Source organism: Notamacropus eugenii, chromosome 1, assembly GCF_028372415.1.
Source record: "Notamacropus eugenii isolate mMacEug1 chromosome 1, mMacEug1.pri_v2, whole genome shotgun sequence".
NCBI classification, from domain to species: domain Eukaryota; kingdom Metazoa; phylum Chordata; class Mammalia; order Diprotodontia; family Macropodidae; genus Notamacropus; species Notamacropus eugenii.
In genome coordinates this window covers 330205913-330227468 of record NC_092872.1, presented here as the reverse complement: position 1 = coordinate 330227468, position 21556 = coordinate 330205913, and the positions used below count along the sequence as shown (strand labels likewise).

The 21556-nt window shown below is 37.0% G+C and overlaps 1 protein-coding gene and 1 non-coding gene across 4 annotated transcripts in view; both read left to right on the top strand.

Moving 5' to 3' along the window:
* The window catches only part of SLC25A21 (solute carrier family 25 member 21), a 759060-nt gene that overhangs the window by 406741 nt on the left and 330763 nt on the right, over nt 1-21556 (top strand). The gene's annotated exons all lie outside the window — the stretch shown is intronic.
* LOC140521807 (U6 spliceosomal RNA) lies at nt 18049-18150 on the top strand. Its single transcript, XR_011973098.1, has one exon. It is a non-coding gene; the product is annotated as a U6 spliceosomal RNA (small nuclear RNA).

Sequence of the window (21556 nt, the reverse complement as noted above, 5' to 3'; positions counted from 1 at the left end):
AGAAGACTTCAGAGAGGCCTGGAAGGTCTTATATGACCTGATGCTGAGTGAAAGGAGCAGAACCAGGAGAACTTTATGCACAGCAACAACCACAGTGTGTGAGAGTTTTTTCTGGTAGACTTAGATTTTTGTAATAACACAAGAATTTCTGAAAAAAAAAAAAATCCCAATGGTGGACCTCAAGGCAAAATGCCTTCCACACTCAGAGAGAGAAATATGGAAGTCACTCACATAATGTAGCAGATCATGTTTGTGTATGTGTATCTGTTTGTGTATCATGTTCTGATTTGTTATACGGATTCTTTCATTTATCTTAGTCTGACTACATAGCATGACTATAGTGAAAATATACTCAATAGGAAAGTATATGTAGAATCTATACAGAATTGTATGCAGTCGTGGGGAGGGAGGGAGGTAGTGGGGGGTGGGTGGGGAGGGATAAAATCGCAATTGTATGGCAGTGATTGTTAAACATTAAAAAAATAAAAAAATTTAAAAAAAAAAAAGACATCAAGAACCTTCTAAAAAAAAAAAAGAGTATTTGATCATCAGTCAGGAATGTTGCTGAGGGAATTTATGCATCAAGTGCAGAAGGGGCTGTACTAGATGATCTCTGAAGTCCTTACCAGTTCCGTACATCAATTTAGATTCTATGCAAAGGTGCAATGTTTTATAAAATCCATACATGATGATATGTTATTCCTACTTTTAGAGGTATATTTTAAGTGTATACATGGCAGCCTTTCTAGGGAAATCACTTTTTAAAAATGAGAAGCCTCTGCATTCTGGCCAGTGCTAGCTCTCTTTTGCAAATGAAGTGGTTTTAAGGATGTAAAGGAAGGACATTAAAAAATAGACAGTGAAGTACTTATTTTCTTATTAACTGCTATTAGTTTCAGTGGGAAATGCTTTCAAATATATTCTCTGCCTCACACATTAATTTTTTTTGGATGTGTTCCAAATAATGTATATTTTAGATTAATGCAGCCAAGTCAATTATGACAAATATAACTAAAAGAGCAAGGGCAGCACTTACACACAGAGTAGTCACTCTGTAGTAGTTTGAACATGCACAACTCTCTTGCTTTGCTTCAGGTACTTTCGAAATTGATCTCAAAGCAAACAAATCACAGAGTGACTTAAGCATAGTAATACAACTCTCAAATAAAGATGGAAATTGCCCTCATTGTATATGCATATGAGGGTGTAGGTAAAAACTTAACAGCATTCTGCTCCATCTGGTTGATTTCTATATATGACAATGTCCCAAATCAAACATAGTTTAGAAAAATATGATGCCATTCCTTGCTTACTTTACTTCAGACACATTATATCCATGGTTACATATCAGCCATGATAGTGGTCTAACCTTATATTTCTATTTCTGGCTAGAGATCATGTATGACTTTAGTCTAATGCTGAATATGATCTTAATGTTTTATGCCATTCTCAGGGTATTAACATATGGAAGTAACTGGTTTAGCTGCTGAACTCTCAAAAATTTCCATTAATTGAATTTGCCTCCATTCTATAATTCTATTTAATCTTCCCCAGCTTCTTTTCCCCATTTAAAAAAAATGATTCCTTCCTTTGGAAAAGAAAATGGGTACATTTAAGAGGACAAAAATCATTACTGTATTTGTTCCAGCAATTCTGTTTTATTGTTTTGTTAACCTTTTAGATTTCCTCTCTCTAGTTCCAAAATTAAGTTATTATTTATAATATATATTATTACTTAGTAAAAGAATCATAGGTATATCCCCCAATTCTTTACTCCTTACTCTTAGTAAGAACAAACCTCTCATTTGAGAACATCATCAGATTTCCATTTTTAGGAAAATGCAGAGTGGACAAATACATATGTATCATGTATATTCACCATCCTGCTGTGACATCAAGCCCAATCACATTCTCCATTTAAGGAAATTTGTTTCTGCATACTAATATAGTGTTCCCATACTGCTCTTTCTCCCAAACCACAAAATGAATCCAACATATAGAATAAATTTTGTCCTATTGCTGTTTCCTCTCTATATCACTGCTCATTAGTAAAAATATTATTTGTCCATTTGAACTGAAACAAGCACATGCTACTGAAAAATTCAAAATTTAAATATTCAAATTAAAAATCTAAAATGTGCTTCTGAACTCAAAGACAGAGGTTCTTTGTGAATCCTATGGATCCCTACTCCAGAACAAAGTTTTTAAATGCATAAAATGACATACAAAAGATACTAAAGGAAACTACTTATATTTAAATTCCTCTATCAAAATAAATTTTTCTTTAAGAAATGTTAATTTATCTTAAGTTAAGAAATCTTGCTCTCAGATTTATTTTTTTCTCTTAAAATAATGATATGGAAAGTGGATTTTAAACGTCTTTGCATGTATATATTTCTACAAAATAGATATAAATTTTCATCCCATCCAAGACCTTTGGATTCATAAACTGATAAGTATATTAAAGCAGAAGTAGCAGACCATTAAAGCAAAATTAAGCCCCAATAAGAGGAAGTATAGAAAGCCAAGTTGTTCATTGGTTTGGTCTATCTTTTAACTCTGAATCTATTAAATAGGTTTCTATTATAACATCTAAATGTTATTCACTCTACTTTTTTCCCTGATACAGATCAAATAGTATCTTATAAAGTTTCCTAATATTAGTCTCTTTTGGAATTTTATACTTTACAAGAGAGGGCATACACACACATACACACAAACACAGCAATTGACATGTTCAATATGAAAATGTCGATGAAACAAAAATCTGAAAACAATAGATGGTAGAGGGGACTAGAAAAAATGAAAACTTTAGTTATTCTCGTTCTTAAAACACTTCAGTCCATCATCCTCACTGGCAACAAGCGTGAGGAGACAGAAATAAGTTTATAAAACAGAGTCTGTGATGACTTTGATGAAATTTCCTTGTTTTTGAATACCATCTTTTAAAAAATGTTATTTTTCTTTAGTATTCATTTATTTCCCCTTCTCCCATCTTCACCCCTCCCCAGTGAAAAGTGAAATGAAAAACAAAATCCCTGTTTTATATATATATGCAACCGAAACAAATTTCCAAAACAAATTTTCAAATTAACCATATTCAAAAATAGACTTGTCATTCTGTATCTTAAGTTCTTCTCTCTGTAAGGAGATGTGTAGGAATAAGTCTTGTAATATTAATAGAACAGGAAGATCTTCCCTGGCCATTGACAGGCCTAACACATGGAGCCTGTAATCACATGGAGCCTACGATCACATGGAACCTGGTGTCACATGGAGCTCAGATTGGGAGGAACTTGCCCAAGGAAGGGGAAGAGAGAGAGAGAGAGAGAGAGAGAGAGAGAGAGAGAGAGAGAGAGAGAGAGAGACAGAGAGAGAGAGACAGAGAGAGAGAGACAGAGGGAGAGAGCGCAAGCAGAGAGTGACAGCAGGCAGAGCAGACAGAGAAACAATCTGTGAGTGGGTAGAGAGAGGAATTTGTTTAGGGGAACTTGTTTTTGTGACCTGACAGAAAGGTTTAAAATGTTGGCACTCTCAGGAATAGTGATAAGTACCCTGTTAAATCTTACCTCCTGGTATTCTAATGATGTCTCAAATATTTTGGTTTTGCCCTTGAAGAAGACAGTTTATTGTATTTTGTGCATTTGCCCTGGAAATATGCATGCATATACATAGTGTCTGCTATGGGTATTGCATTGGCATTACAGTTCTCTGGGAACTATAGTTGTTCATTGCACTGATCAGAATTCTTAAGTGTTTAGAAGTTGTTTATCTTTACAATGTTGTTGTTATTCTATACATTGATTTCTTGGTACTACTTACCCCACTTTAGTTTATATAAGTCTTCCCATGTTTCTCTTAAACTGTCCCTTTTGACATTTCTTATAGTAGAATTGTATCCAATTATAGTATAGGTTTTAATGATTCCTTTCTTTAAAAAATATTTTTCTCAAGGGGGGGTAGCCAAGATGGCAGAGTACAAAGACAAAAAAATGCAGGCTATCCCCACACAGCCCATAAAATACCTGTAGAGAGGGACTCTCAACAAATTTTGGAGCAGCAGAAGTGGAGAACAAGAGAGTGGAGGAGATTTCCAGCCCAGGGTGACCTGAAAGGCCCACGGGAAAGGTCAGTTGCATAAGATGTGGAGCGCAGGCAGCAGCAGATCTCAAGGCAGCCCCTACAGCAGCCCGAGACCATTGCTGGATCATAAAAACCTCAGGGGGCACTGAGGGAGCTGGTCTTTGTCTCACACTTTGTCTCGCACTGAATGGTGGTCCTGCCCCCACAGCTTGACTGAATCCCCCCCCACCCCCTCACAGTGCTAGCTTGTCAGAACTGGAGGTCAGGTGCCTGTGGAGAGCAAACTCTGCTAAGATTGGGCACAAAAATCCTTCCCTGTGCTCAGACCAGTACAGGCTTGATTGTGCCACCTTGGAGGTGGCACAGGTCCCCATAGTATACCCTACTCATGACAAAGGACCCAAAAGTCAAGTAACTGGTTGGGAAAATGCCCAAAAAAGGGGAAAAAAAATAAGACCATACAAGGTTACTTTCTTGGTGAACAGATATCTCCTCCCATCCTTTCAGATGAGGAAGAACAATGCTTACTATCAGGGAAAGACATTAAAGTCAAGGCTTCTGTATCCCAAACATCCAAAATAAATATTCAGTGGGCTCAGGCCATGGAAGAGCTCAAAAAGGATTTTGAAAATCAAGTTAGAGAGGTGGAAGAAAAACTGGGAAGAGAAATGAGAGAGATGCATGAAAAACAGGTCAACATCTTGCTAAAAGAGAGCCAAAAAATGCTGAAGAAAATAACACCTTCAAAAATAGGCTAACTCAACTGGCAAAAGAAGTTCAAAAAGCCAATGAGGAGAAGAATGCTTTAAAAAGCAGAATTAACCAAACGGAAAAGGAGGTTCAAAAGCTCACTGAAGAAAAGAGTTCTTTAAAAATTCGAATGGAACAGATGGAGACAAATGACTTTATAAGAAACCAAGAAATCACAAAACAAAACCAAAAGAATGAAAAAAATGGAAGATAATGTGAAATATCTCATTGGGAAAACAACTGACCTGGAAAATAGATCCAGGAGAGGCAATTTAAAAATTATGGGACTACATGAAAGCCACGATCAAAAAAAAAAGAGCCTAGACATCACCTTTCATGAAATTATCAAGGAAAACTGCCCTGATATTCTAGAACCAGGGGGAAAAATAAATATTGAAAGAATCCACCAATCACCTCCTGAAAGAGATCCAAAAAGAGAAACTCCTAGGAACATTGTGGCCAAATTCCAGAGTTCCCAGGTAAAGGAGAAAATATTGCAAGCATGCAGAAAGAAACAATTCAAGTATTGTGGAAATACAATAAGGATAACACAAGATCTAGCAGCTTCTACATTAAGGGATCAAAGGGCATAGAATATGATATTCCATAAGTCAAAGAAACTGGGACTAAAACCAAGAATCACCTACTCAGAAAAACTGAGTATAATACTGCAGGGGAAAAAATGGTCTTTCAATGAAAGAGAGGACTTTCAAGCATTCTTGATGAAAGACCAGAGCTGAAAAGAAAATTTGACCTTCAAACACAAGAATCAAGAGAAGCATGAAAGGGCAAACAGGAAAGAGAAATCATAAGTGACTTACTAAAGTTGAACTGTTTACATTCCTACATGGAAAGACAATATTTGTAACTCTTCAAACTTTTTTCAGTATCTGTGTAGTTGGTGGGATTACACACACACACACACACACAGAGCACAGGGTGAATTGAATAAGATGGGATCCTATCTTAAAAAACAAAATTAAACAGTGAGAGAGAAATATATTGGGAGGAGAAAGGGGAAATGGAATGGGACAAATTATCTCTCATAAAAGAGGCAAGTAAAAGACTTTTCAGTGGAGGGAAAAAGAGGGGAGGTGAGAAAAAAACATGAAGCTTACTCTCATCACATTCAACTAAAGGAAGGAATAAAATGCACACTCATTTTGGTATGAAAACCTATCTTACAATACAGGAAAGTGGGGGAGAAGGGAATAAGCAGGGTAGGGGGGAATGATGGAAGGGAGGGCAGTGGGAGGAGGCAGCAATTTGAAGTCAACACTCTTGGGGAGGGACAGGATCAAAAGAGAGAACAGAAGCAATGGGGGGGCAGGATAGGATAGAGGGAATTATAGTTAGTCATAACTATATGACAACACAACTATTATGGAAGTCATTTGCAAAACTACACAGATATGGCCTATATTGAATTGCCTGCCCTCCCAAAGGGAATGGGTGGGGAGAGATGGATGGGGAGAAGTTGGAACTCAAAGTTTTAGGAACAACTATTGAGTATTATTCTTGCAACTAGGAAATAGAAATACAGGTAATGGGGTATAGAAAATTTTCTTGCCCTACAGGACAGAAGAGAAGATGAGGATAAGGGAAGGGAGGGACATTAGAAGAGAGGGCAGATTGGTGATAAGGGCAATTAGAGTGCTTGGTGTTTTGGGGTGGGGAGAGGGGAGAAATGGGGAGAAAATTTCGAACCCAAAATTTTGGGGAAGTGAATGTTGAAAAGTTAAATAAATAAATTAAAAAATATTTTTCTCAATTACATATAAAGACAAATTTTAACATTCATTTTTTAAAATTTGGAATTGTAAATTTTCTTCCCTCCTCCCTCACCTCACCCCTCCCTAAGATGGTAAGCAATTTGATGTAGGTTACATATGTGGGATCAATGTAAAGCATATTTCCATATTAGTCATGTTGTGAAAGAAGAAACAGACCAAAAGAAAAAAAATTTAAAAAATAAAGTGAAAAATTATATTCAAACTCCATTAGTTCTTTCTCTGAATCTAGATAGACTTTTTCATCATGAGTCCTTTGGAAATATCTTGGAATGTTGTATTGCTGAAAATAGCTAAGTTATTCACAGTTGATCATCATACAATATTGCTGTATGTTCTGGTTTTGCTCACTTCACTTTGCATCCATTAGTGTCTTTCCATATTTTTCTGAAACCATTCTGCTTATAATTCCTTTTTTTCAAATTAATTAATTAATTAATTTTAGGTTTTTGACAGTCATTTCTACAAAATTTTGAGTTCCAAATTTTCTCCCCATCTCTCCCCTCCTGATGCCCAAAATGCCTTGCATTCTGATTGCCCCCTCCACCAATGTTCCCTCCCTTCTAACACCCCTCCCTTCCCTTATCCCCATCTTTTCTCTTGTCCTGTAGGGCAAGATAAATTTCTGTACCTCATTACCTCTATTTCTTATTTCACAGTTGTGTGCAAAAAGAATTGTCAACATTTGTTCCTAAAACTTTAAGTTCTGACTTCTCTTCCTTCCTCCCTCCCCACTCATCCCCACTGAGAAGGCAAGCAATTCAATATAGGCTATATATGTGTAGTTTTGCAAATGACTTCCATAATATTCATGTTGTGTAAGACTAACTATATTTCCCTCCATCCTATCCTGCCCCCCATTTCTTCTATTCTCTCTTTGATCTTGTCCCTTCACAAGATTCTAATTTCTCCCTCCTTCCATTTGCTCTCCCTTTCATTATCCCCTCCCCGACCACTTCTCCCCTTCTCCCCTACTTTCCTGTTATGCAAGATAGATTTTTGTACCAAACTGAGTGTCCATGCTATTCCTTCCTTGAGCCAAATGTGATGAGAGTAAGTTTCACTTTTTCCCTCTCACCTCCCCTCTTTTCCCTTCCATTGGAAAAGCTTTTTCTTGCCTTTTCTATGAGAGACAATTTGCCCCATTCCATTTCTCCCTTTCTCCTCCCAATATATTCCTCTCTCATCCCTTAATCTTATTTTTTTAGATATGATCTTTTCCTATTCAACTCACCCTGTGCCCTCTCTCTCTCTCTTTGTGTGTGTGTGTGTGCGTGTGTGTGCGTATGTGTGTGTGTGTGTGTGTGTGTATAATCTCTCCAACTAATCAGATACTGAGAAAAGTTTCAAGAGTTACAAATATTATCTTTCCATGTAGGAAAGTAAACAGTTCAACTTTAGTGAGTCCCTTGTGATTTTTCTTTCCTGTTTACCTTTTCATGCTTCTCTTGATTCTTGTGTTTGAAAGTCAAATTTTCTTTTCAGCTCTGGTCTTTTCATCAAGAATGCTTAAAAATCCTCTATGTCATTGAATGACCATTTTCACCCCTGAAATATTATACTCAGTTTTGCTGGGTAGGTGATTCTTGGTTTTAATCCTAGTTCCTTTGATTTCTGGAATATCATATTCCAAGCCATTCAATCCCTTAATGTAGAAGCTGTCAGATCCTGTGTTATCCTGATTGTATTTCTGCAGTACTCAAATTGTTTTTTTCTAGCTGCTTGTGATATTTTCTCCTTTACCTGGGAACTCTGGAATTTGACTACAATATTCCTAGGAATTTCTCCTTTTGGATCTCTTTCAGGAGGTGATAGGTTGGATTCTTTCAATATTTATTTTGCCCTCTTGTTCTAGAATATAAAGGCAATTTTCCTTGATAATTTCATGAAAGATGATGTCTTCCTTTGATGGTAAACATTGTTTTTCCTTATCTGAAAGGATGGGAGAGAATACCTGCTCCCCAGGAAAGTAACCTTCCATAGTCTTATTTTTTTTTTCTTTTTGAGCATTTTCTCAACCAGTTACTTGACTTTTGGATGCTCTGTCAAGAGCAGGGTGTGCTCTGGGGACCTGTATGATCTCAGTTCCTCTAAAGTGGCACAATTAAGGAAGAGGAGTTTACTTCCTGGCCTGGCTGGTGGCTGAGATTCAGATCACCTGCTCAATTTCCCCAGAGACTTTAGTGGGGGTGGGGCCACCCCTAAGGACTGAGGTTCAGACCAGCTGATCAATTCCCCCAGGGGCTTTTTGCAACAATGGATGCTGACTGCTGCCTGCCTGGCCACAGTAGCCACTGCCTGCGGCTCCTGCTGCTGCCACTGCAGCCCTGCCACCACTGCCTGGGACCGGGGCTAAGGGAAGATCTTGCTCTCTTGTCATAGAGGTGATAAAGTTCTTTCACTGACCTTTGAAGTGTCTTTGTCATCTGTGGGTTGAGGGATCTGTGAACCTCGCAAATTCCACCCCTGAGGCCTGCTCTGTTCTGCTTCTCCCAGCGCCACATGGCCCAGGCTGGGCTGTAGTCCACTCTAGGTCTGGTGTGATAGACCTTTCCTGTCAGCGTTCTATGTCACCCTGAGCTGGAAATCTCCTCCACTCTGTCGTTCTGTGGCTTCGACTGCTCTAGAATTTATTGAGAGTCTTTCTTTACAGGTATTTTATGGGCTGCGAGGGAAGAGTTAGAGTATGTGCATCTTTCTACTCTGCCATCTTGGTTCCACCCTCCTCTATTCTTATAGTAACTTTCTATGGTACTTTCTTTCTCCTTTGCCTGCTCAATTTTTTTTTTAAATTTATAGAAGCTTGCTATTCTAATCATGTTTAGTCCTAGGGCATGGGTGGTGGTGTCTCTGGCTGCAGATCCTCCTTCAGTTTTCCTCTCTGACATGTAACCTACACCAAGAATTCCTCCCTCCTGTAAGTTCCAACAGCCAGGGGCATCCCCACCTCACTGCTTCTGCACTCACTGGACATGAATTAGTTTCTTCTTGCCCAGGACCATGTCTCAGCAGCACAGCTGGGTCTGGTGTTCCTTTCAGTAGAGGTCTCCTCAATCTTTCCCTACTCAGAAGACTGACTCCCTATACTGTCTAAAAAGTGAAAATTCCTGTGGCTGGGGCCCCAAGGCTACCTGTCAACCCAACTAGCCCTAGGGATATTTTAGCAGAACTAGCCTTGAGTTGTTTCCATTTCACAGGTACCACATTGCAGATCTTCTCTGGTTGCTCCAGGAGAACTACTGTTTTGTCCCAATTCTTGTTTATTTTTGCCATTATGTTCACCTTGAGGTGTTATTTTGTCTTGTTTGTGGAAGAAATCTGAAGATTGTAGAATTTTCTGACTTACTCTGCCATCTTCTCAGAATCTTTCACCCCAGTTTTTCTTGTTATTTTCTTAAAAGTTCCTGGACTTTTTGTTTCCTGCCATGCTGTAGCTTAAGTACCCTTCTCTTCTTCACATTTTTCAACTCTGACTCTGAAAATAGTAATCAAATCATTACCATAATACTCTTTTCTTATATATGTTGACTTCCTTTATTTGAATCTAAAGTTCTTGAAGACAGGTATTGTCTTACTTATATTTGTATCTTAAATGCTTAGTATAGTGCCTGGCATGTAGCAGATACTTAGTAAACCTTCTTTCCTAAATTTTTCATTTATTAATCCTCTCATATTAGATCAGGGAGCAGAAAAATATGGAAGAGGTATTCAAATTCCATATAAACACCAGGACAAAATTCTAAAAATTCATCAGAATGAACAGTAATAAAGAAAGTCAAAGAGAAAATGCTAGAAATTCCTACATCTAGTCCAGAACTGTACAAAAAGACCTCCAGAATGCTGGGAAAACTCCAAGTGGAGATAAAAGAAGGAAAGTAGAAGGCAAAATATGCAAATTTCTGGGTCCCACCACCAGTGTGAAGGTCAGAACCATGACTGATGTAGTTCTCTTCCCAAGCATCATCATGAGGCAGAGAGAAACCTATGCCCATGACAAAGCCCACCCCAGTCACTAGAGAAAACAAGCCCAAAGCAGGACTCTTCCTCTCTTGTGTCCTCCTCTGGAGACAGGGACAGACTGACACTAATCACAGGGGCTATGCTTGTATCATAGCAGGAGATAAAGCCAGACAGACTAGTATCTTGACAGCACAGTGGTTAGGCAGCCCCCAACCAAGCCACAGAGGAACTATAGCAGGAAAAAGAATGAAAAGTACTTGGGGATCTTTCAGTAAACTCGCTACTTTCAAAATTTAAAATGTATGATTGGGCCCTGTCTGGATCATAGTAAGGGATGAAATCAACTCCAAAGTTAGACAACATACAAGAAGTAACTGAAGAAGGAACTAAAACAAAAATCTCAGTGGAGATACCAGGTGTAAAGACAATCATTCACAGCAATAGATCTGAGGACTGCTGCTGTGAATGATTTTAAGGGTCTAATCACATAGTATAATGAACTCTCTATTCAGCAATAAGCAAAACAATGTTTAGTACAGTAAAGTATAACATTCATATCAACATCCTTAAGCAAAACCATCTAATACATATATATGTCTCATAACACTCAGTATGTCATATGAAACGTAGCATATATCATTGTATCCCCAAAGTCAGGGAGTCCTAGGCCAGGGTCTTCCCTAGAAAGATGCATCATTAAGGGGTAGCAGAAAATATCACACTATCCACCTCTAGGTCACTGTAAGAACAATCTTCTTAATAGATACACAGTGTCCAAGTAAAGTCCTCTCTCATCTTGACTTGAGGCTGACTTCCAAACCCCATGGCTTCTCCTTCATGGGCCGACCACTCCCAGCTCTTGACTGGGTTCATATGTAGGTAGCTCTCTGATCCTGTTCCTTGTCTCAGCTCATGGGGACTGTTCCACTCCAAACTCTTCCCACTTCTGCCTGATAGCAAGCTCCAGGATCTCCTGCCCATAACTTCTGTTTCTAGGGTAAAAAAGCTTAACAGGGCTATAACAATACTTATACACATTACTGGAACCATTATCTCAATTCACTCATAAAGACCAACAGACAAGACTTCTGTCTGAGAAATCAACACAGATCAACAGATATAGCTTCTGTCTGAGAAATCAACACATACTAACAGAGTGCTGACATCACAAACATTCATTCTGTGAGGCTTCCCCACAAGCAAGTTCCCTTAGACTGCTCAATCTCTTCTCACTCTCTTCTCTCAGCTCTGCTTCTAAATGCTGTACTCTCTCTACAATGTGTGTGCGTGTGTTGTGTGTGTGTGTGTGTGTGTGTTTGTACGTGTGTGTATACATATAATGTTTCTTATCAAAGATTCTTGATTGATTTAATCAAAGGCAAGACTCATTCAAAGGCACTTGATTGACTAAAAATCCAGAAAAGCAGCAAAAAATCCTTCTTTGCTTGCTGTTACACTAGGACACTGAGATAAAATACAGAAATTTATGGGAAAAGTGGAGTTTAATCTTAGCCACTATATCCAGGGAAAAGCAGAGCTTGTCTCTAGAATACAGAAGGGAGAAGAGTATGATATAAAGAGAAAACTTCAATTCAGAAACTGATGCTGGATATATAAGTATATCTAAAGTGAACATAATAAAGAAATATCTTGAATTACAAAAACTGAAAGGTTAACTAAGAAGAAAAGAATAATTCCACAACCAGACTAAGTACAGTTTCAGAGGGAAAAAATGTCTTCATCTCAGGGACCACCTAACTATACCTTAAATAAAAGAAAGAAAGAGATACAATATGTAATGTTAAGTGAAATGACAACTAGAGAGGAAAGATTGACAAGGATAATTTATAGATTAGAACAAAGGGTGCTGAGCCTTACACAGAAACTGAACTTGGAAATTGTTCAAACAGAAAGCAATAGCTCCATCAGGTAATAAGAAAATTTAAAGCCCAATGAAAAGATTGAAAAGAACAGAAGATAGAATATCTGTCATTAAAATCAATTAACCTAGAAAACAGGTCAAGGAGAGATAATCCAAGAATCACTAGGCGACCTCAAAATCTTTACCACAAAACAAGCTGAATTATAATATTTCAAGAAATGAAATGAAAACCATCAAGAGGCAGAGCCAAGATGGTGGAGTAGCTGGAACAAGTAGAGTGAACTTCTTCTTCCTCTCTCTTCCTCTGAAAAAAATCCCTTTTTAGAACCGGTATAGAAAATATACCATATCTAATCCTGATCAGGAAATACAAGAAAATCCATAGTGAGTCACTAGTTCAGCCCAGATTGGCACAAAAAGACAGAGAGGTCTGTGGAGACCTGGAACAAAGCCAGGAGCATGGGCCATATGGAAAATTCCAGTATGCAGAAACTGTGCCCAAGAGGAAGACTAAGTCCCAGTCCATACTGAGGCATGGGTGCAGGATGTGGGAACAGAAGGTATTGGAAAACTTTTGCTCATTGCAGAGTTCTGAGTCATAGATCCAAGTCAGATGGAGGAAGCAACCTGTATTCAAGAGAGGAGAGGTCACAGTCCCTAGCCTTTAGCAAGGAGGAAGCTTAGAATCAGTCAGTGACTATGTGATTCAAACCCCAGAGGAGACTATTAGTTGTTCCTGATTCTAACTGAATCCTGCAGGAGAATAACCAGGACCAGTATCTCATATGAAAGAATAGTATACAGTTCTGTCACTCTGAACCTACAGAGCTTCCCAGCTGGCTGAGTGGTTAAATCCACAACAGTTTACTATTTCTCATATCTATACCCAGTTAAGGAACTTTGTAGAGCTCAGATTAAGTGGGCAATTATCAGAGATTTCCCCTGGGTCAGAGTACTGGGTAACAATAGTTTGCCCAGCCTTAGTTATCCATAGATGCTGGAACAACACAATATTCAATATCCCTAAAAAAGAAATAGCAGGACAAGATCAGACCTTCTCTCCAGAAGTGTATAGAGCCTGACTCTAATATAAAGTCCAAGTCAGAAATTAGACTGGAATAATGGAGAAATGAAAAAAGAATTTTGCCAAAAAAATCCCATAACTATTATGGTGACAAAGAAACTCAAGACATACAAAGAAAAGCAAGATTTTAATATATTTACAAGAAAAATCTTAACACATACGCAGAGCTGAGGAATAAATTCAACTACAATTTTTAGAGAAGATAAAGCAAGAATTAAAAAAAAGTGCATACATTTAGAAAATTAGCGTGCTAAAGAAAAAAATGGAAAAGAAATGAGAGTCAAGGAAAAAAATTATTGAAAAAGAGAGTTAATAGCTTGGCATGATAGCTACAAAACTTTATTCAACTAACAAACTATGCTCAAATTGGAACAGAAAGAATAAAAGCTAATGATTTCATGAGACAACAAGAAATTTTAAAAGTCAAAAGGTTGAAAAATAGAAGAAAATATAAGATATATTATATCAAACCAACCGACCTGGAAAACAGATCGAGGAGGAGAAAACTAAGAATCATTGTACCACTTGAATACCCTGACCAAAACCATAAAGGGTCTAGACATTAAAGAGAACTGTCCAAGTCTCTTAGGGAGCAAAGTGGAAACAGAATCTATTAGATGCTTTTTGAAAGAAATCACAAAATGAAAATTCCCAGCAATGTTACAGACAAAATGTGGGTCTTCTAGTTCAAAGAAGTGTTGTGTGCATTCAGAAAGACAATTCAAGTAATGAGAATCCACAGTCAGGATCACATATAATTTATCAGCCACCACTAGAAAAGAATATATAGCATAGAATATATTCTAGAAGATCACAGAAGGCTCAGTTTGCAACCAAGAATAACTGAGAATTGTTGTGCAGGGTAAAAAATGACTTTTAAAGAAACAGAGGAATTCCAATCATTATTTATAAAAAGGCCAACATTGAGTAGAATCTTTGAAATGTAAGTGCATGAGTGTAGCACCAATGAGATATTCAGAGCACATACAACAGCCAGGAATATCCTGGCACAATTCTGAATCAGAAAGTACCACATATGCCACATGGAAGACAGAACCAAAACATTTATTCAGAAAGTAGAAAGCCAAATCCATCATAGTAACAAAAATTCACACACAATAACAATGCAGAGAACAACACTATCCCCAAGCTTTCCCCTACTAGACTGCCCACCAACCAGTTCCATTAAACAAACCACAATCAGGCTTCCCTTAAACAAATCACAAACAAGTTCTTTCACTCAGACTAGTCAGTTATTCTGCTTGCCTGCTTCCTTCCTAGCTCTGATTGCTCTCTCACTAATTTCCCCTCAGCTCTGCTCTAGCTCCATTTCTTTCTGTTCTGCCCTTCCTTTTTCACCCCTTCAGCAAACTTCTCCCACCACAAGCTTCATGTGACTCAGACTCATGTGATTCAGGCTTTCATCTGACCCAGGCAGGCTACATGGGCCCATTAATGAATATGAAAGATCTCCCCATTTAAATTACCATTACAATAAGTCAAGAGAAACATAGTTAAATATATTTATATTTAATTAATTGTATAATAAGTAATTAATTTTAAGGGTCTATAGGATGATGTATTGATTATAACAGCTATCAAAGTAACAAGTGTCCCATCAGAACTGTAATGCTTAAAATTAAATAAAGCAAGCAGAGGGTCTAAAAATCAGTGTGCATTTTTATGGTCAATGGAGAATAAGTGAATAGTAAGGGAAAGGGAATAGAGTAGGGATGAAAGAGGAGGATAAGCAGGAACTTACTATTTCATTTAATAGAGTTTCCTGAGATGAAAAGCATATTTTACATACACAAAGAAAAATATTTTGGTTCAGAAATACAGTAGGAACCCAGAGGAAGAAAGTGGAGATTAAGAAGGAGGACAGAATAGATAAAAGAATTAGTCACATAATGATTTCCAATACCAAAGTTGGAAGAATGAGAGGAGAGGTTAAAAAGAAAGATTACAAACCTGGAAGTAGGGATATAGGATGAAGCAGAGAATAAAGAGAATGAAGAAGAAAAGATCATTTAAATTATAGATCATTTGTTGCTGTTAACAGTCATTTTTCAATCATGTCTAACTCTGTGTGACTCCATTTGGATTTTCTTAATGGTTTTCCATTTCTTTCTCTGGCTCATTTCACAGATGAGGAAACTGAGGCAAGCAGGGTTAAGTGACTTGACTTGCCCAGGGTCACACAGTTATTAAATGTGTGAGTCCAGATTTGAAATCGGGTCTTCCTGACTCTAGGTCTAGTACTCTATCCACTGTCCCTTTTGCCACCTAGCTAATAGAGCATTAGAATTAAGGGTATTCCTCTTATGAAATCTTTTTCTTTTTTAAATAAAGAGATGGTGAAGAGAAAAGAGGAAAAATCCAAGAAGACTGAGGGAAATGCATAGTTATCAATCATAAGTATGAATGTGAACAGGATTAAATAGTCCATAAAATGGAAAATGATAGCAGAGATCTTAAATTACTCTTTCCAGACATAGACAAATCTAATAAAATTATGAGCAAGAAATTAATTATCTGAAAAGAACTTTAGAAAAGTCAGAGATGGTAGCATTCTGGGGATTAATAAATCAGAGTAGAAAAAAATTTACAAAATTTTTGGTTTAGAATGGCACATTTACAGAAAATGACCATGCTGGAAGTATGGAAACCTCACAAATGAATATATAAAGTTGAAATATTAAACATATTTTAATGACTGCAGTGATTAAAATAACATTCAATAAAGATCCCTTGAGAAAGAATTAAAAATTAATTGGACACAACATAATTTAATCCTAACTAATTGCTGGGCCAAAGACTAAACCATAAAAGTAATAGAACATTTCATCAAATGAAAAAGCAACAAGGAGGACATATACTAAAACTTTTGGGATTCAACTAATGCATCCATAGGGGAAAATGTGTTGCTCATATTCAACAAAGAGAAAAAGAATGGAACAATAAGCTGAGAATATAACTTAAAAAAACAAACTAGAAAAGCCACAAATAAAAATTCCAAGTAAACACCAAAATCAAATAATAGACTCTTAAAACTGACATAAAAATTGAATCAGTAAATAAAATTAGGAACTAGTTTTTAAGCTTACATAATAGTGAACTATTGTGTTTTAAAAAGAGGAAACAATTTTATGTTAAAAATGAAAAAAAGTCCAACAAATAAAGATGAAATAAAAGAAACTAACAGAAATGATTTTACCCAATTATGTGGTAGCAAAACTGTTCATTTAGAGGCACAGATGAATATTTATAAACTATAACACCCTTAAATTTACAAGAGTATGAAACAGATTTTTTAAAATATATCAGGAAAAAAAATGAGCAAGCCATTAATGGATACCCCCTCTCCCAAGCATGTAGAGTGAGTTACTTTCTGATTATATGGAGTCTCCTTATAAATACTACATTTACATTTTTACACTAAAAATCTGTTAAAATTAATTTGTAGCTCTTTTTTGGGGGTATGTCTCTCCCTGGTTTAGATAGTAGAACTATATTTGTCTCATAAAAAAATGTTTGCTACAGTGCTTACATTTCTATTTTTGAGATTTTTGTAACAGGCATTAATTATTCTTTGAATACTTGATAAAATCTACTCATAAATCAGTGTGACTGAGAATTCTCTCCCTTCATTCTCTTGGTAGCTCAGAATCACAGAATTTCAGAGCTAGAAGGGATGTCAGTGGTCATCTATTCCAAAACATGTATGATGGAATCCTCACTATAATATATACGATGAGCCATTTTCTAGCCTTTACTTGCAAACCTCCAAGGAGTGGGAACCCATTACTTTTCTAGTTAGCCAACTGTATTTACTCCTGGTTCTTACTTCTAGGACAAAACAGAATAAATTTTACAACTTCTCCCCATAACAGCCTTCAAAATATCTGTGGAACCATAATGTTCCCTCTAAATCTTCTTTCTGCAGGATGAGCATGTCCAGTTCCTTCTCATATAAGCTAGACTTAAGACCCTTCCCTATCTCATTTGTCCTCTGGACATTCTCTAGGTTACGTTTCTTCATAAATATCATGTCTATGACTGAAAATCATGCTCCTTTTGAGGTCTTAAAGGGCAGAAGACAGTAGAGTTATAACTTTCTTGCTTCTGGAAACTATGCCTCTATTAATACAGCAGAAGATTGCATCAGCTGGTTTTTTTGCCTGCTTCATCATACTTTTGACTCATATTGAGTTTGGAGTCCTCTATCACTCCCCCCAAATCCTTTCCAGAACAACTGTTGTCCATCTATGTTTCTTTGTCTTACATTTGTGTAGTTAAATTTTTGTACCCAAATGTCAGACTTTACTTTTGCCCCCATTAAACTTTATTAATTTTATCTCAATGCTTTTGCCTGTCAAGCTTCTTTTGGATGCTGATTCTGTGATCCTAATCCACTGTTCTGGCTGTCTTTCCCAGTTTTGTGTCATCTGGAAAACTGACCATGCCTTTATCCAAGTTGTTGATAAAAATACGAAATAGTGCTCACTTCCATAGCACATGTACAAAAATTGAAATGAGACAAGATTAGCTTGCCCCTGTGAAAGAATAACACTGAAATTCATCAATCCTTCAATGTTTTTGCAACTAATAGAATTGAAATAGTTACCTGGAAAAAAAATCTTTGCAGCAAGTTTCTCTGATAAAGGTCTTCTCATTTCAAATATAGGAGGAACTAATTCAAATTTAGTTGAATAAGAGCCATTGCTCAAGTGACAAATGCCTAGAGGATATGAGCAGGCAGATCTCAGGGAAAGAAATCTAGTTTATCTATAGCCACATAAAAATACTTCAAATCCCTGATAATTGGAAAATGGAAATAAAAGGAACTCTGAACTTTTACTATACAAATATCTGATCAGCAAACTTGGTGAAAAAAAGAAAAAAATTACAAATGTTGAAAACAAGGTTGAAACCATAGGAAAACAGGTACACCCCTATTGATGGAACTATAAGAATTAGTACAGACAATTTGGAAAAGAAATTGATACTATTCCCCCAAAAGTTACTGAGCTCTGGATGCTCTTTGATATTAGTACCACTGCTAGGCCTATATCCAATAGAGATCAGAGAAGGAGGAAAAGGTTCTATATTTTTTTAAAAGCAGCCCTTTTTGTGGTGACAAAGAACTTGAAAGTGAGGTGGTGACCATCAGTTGTGAAAACAGTGAAAAGAATTATAGTATATTATGCCACAAGAAATGATGGAAGAGGAACTTGGGGGGAAGGAGGAGATGGGTAGACACACACAGACAGAGAAGGAGACAGAGATTAAGAAAGATTGTCAGAGATACAGGAAGACAGAGGAAGCAATGGACAGAAATATGTATATATATATATATATTCCATATTATTTTCATATAGCCAGACTATAGTATTTCTTAGCATCTTACTTGGCCTTTACTACCTTGACAGTTTACATTTAAAATAGTGTCTAAATGGTTGCGACCAGATTTGGTGGTTTCAGAAGTGGACTTTGCCACATTGAGCTATATTCCTGCAGCCTGGAGGCTGCTTTCATCATTGGACTGTATCCATATAATAAGGCAAGGCTGAGTCTTGTAATGCTAAAACTACTAATAATTAGAGTTTCCAAGGGTGGCAAATACCTACCTTCTCTCCCCTGCCCTGGAAAAGTACAAAGAATGCAGTTTACCTCCCTTCTCATAACTCTAGGCAAATGCTTGATTACCCTCTGGGAGCAATCCAAGCCTAACTATTGCCAAGTGTTTGCTTTTCATGGGGCTGCCCTTAAAGAAACCATTTGGAAATGTAAGGCATAGAAAACTACTGATTGTCAAACAGGAGCTAAAGAGAATCCTGGAGGTGAGTTTTGTGCTTCTGGTTTCCATATTTAAAGAGAGTATCACCCCAACCTAAATCATGTAAAAGAAGAGAAAATAAGAGGATGCTTGAACTGTGCTCTGCAAACCAAGTGGAACAGCAGCACTAGATGTACAATGCAGCACTGTTTGTCCAAGGGTCTCAGGGAACAGCCTAAAACCTCTGAATAAATAGAGTGTTGGCTGATATGGTGCCAGTGGGAAGGCTTTTAAAAAGCTATGCCATGAGTCCCTGGCCCAACAGAGCCAAAATGGAGCAACTGCAATTACTAAAGCATGTTTCTCTACATAGCCAACTACTTAGTAAAGTTAGCTGAAGTTTGCATCTAGGAGTGTGCTAATTGTGTCCCAGTGGGTGAACCACCTTCTAAAAGAAATGGGTAGAGGCTAGGGTGCTTAGAGATCAGATCTAGGAGTATGGATCCTAGGGGGTTATGGGGATCATGTCACCTCCTTAAGAGAGATATATCAAGAATTTCAGGCAGTTTTTCAGGGATCAAACTGTCATACTTAGTTATAGAGAAATTGAAATGATATCTTCAGAATGCTCCACTTGAACATACTTGAAGTGTTGTTTACAGAAAGTTGGAAAACTGAAATAGTGTGGTATTAAGGTGAGTCATTCAGGTAATCAGTTAGAAAATACTTCATGGAGTAAGACATAAGTTGAGCCAACTTCTCTCATTTTAAAACTGTAGAGCTTTCCTTGGGAGATTTTCAGAGGAAGTCTATGGCCCTGCCAAGGATTTATCTGAACTATGTGATTCAAATCTTATCATTCACATCTTTAAAGGAACAACTTAATTACATGTTTTCTCCTTGAAGTCTTGTTTTAAGATTTTTAGTTCCAAATTCCTTGATAACGTTTTATTTGGAGTACTTCAGTACCTATGCAGTGGAAATTTCTTATAGCAGTCATGATTTTCAGGGCAAAAAGCTTCACAATTTATTGCCAAGAATATGTATCCTTACAGATTTACAATTTTCCGGTTTCAGTGCATGGAAGCAATTTGATCCTATTTCATTTGTGCTGATGCCATTTCATTATATTCAAATTCAGGCTGTTTGGTTTGATTGTAAAAGTTCAGTGGGGGCTTCTTCTCCTCATGAATATGGAAAGTTGTTCAGAGCTGAATATGGTCAGATGAAACATTTGTTTATTTGTCTTGGTAGTAATTAAAATGACAATTCTGTCCATACTTCCCAAAGAATATATTTTGGGTAGAAGTTACATAGATAATGTCAAATATTACAAATACACATTGAAGGTGTGAGTAGTATTTGATTTTATGTAAAGTTTATCTTTTAATCCTCTTTTGGAAACTGTTGTTATCAATAAGTTTGTATTATTTTTTAGGCTGTGAATTCAATTCAGTTGTGTCTTTAATTGTGCTTTCAGATGTTATAAATAGCCAAAGAATGTCAAAGATTTGCATTGACATTTTAATATGCTGTCACTTTAAGATACTACACAGAGTGTGAACAGAGCACAGGGCACTTTAAGCAGGTGTGTCTAATTGTTTCTTCGAAGTAGCTATGTCATAGTTAGCTAAAGATGTAGATCCTGGAGAGGGTATATGGGTGCTGAAGCCCACTAACCAGGTTTGCCTTTTCCTGCTGGTAAAAACAAATTGGACTGTGTAATTGATTTCAGAGTGTATGAGAATGAGTGTATGGCAATGAGTGTAGCTTTTATGTTGGCTTTGAGTTTAGACTACGTCTTTTTCTCGTTATATTTTGTCCCTCAGGAATGGCTGCTCCGTGGGCATCTAGAAGAGAGAGTATGAAGTATGTTCATTTAGATCAGCAATGAGTGTGTTTCTAATACTTTTTGGTATTAGTCTGGGACTGCAAAAATTATTGGGGTGGGGTGGTGGAGGCAGGCAGATATATTTTTTTATTGAAAAAATGTGTAACAGTGTTTTCATTAAGTCTTCCAAATATTTAATATGCTTGGTAGTTTTCCAGAGGACCATGTTCATTATTTAGGAATTAGGGAAACCTCTATAAAGGAATAGATATGTCCCAGGGAAAAGGCTTTATGTGTTCATCAAAAATTGCTGGCAAGTAAGCAAGCAAACATCCGTGTTTATAATGCAGCTTTTCACAGGGTTCTGGGGACTGTTATTAACAAGTCATAGTGGCCT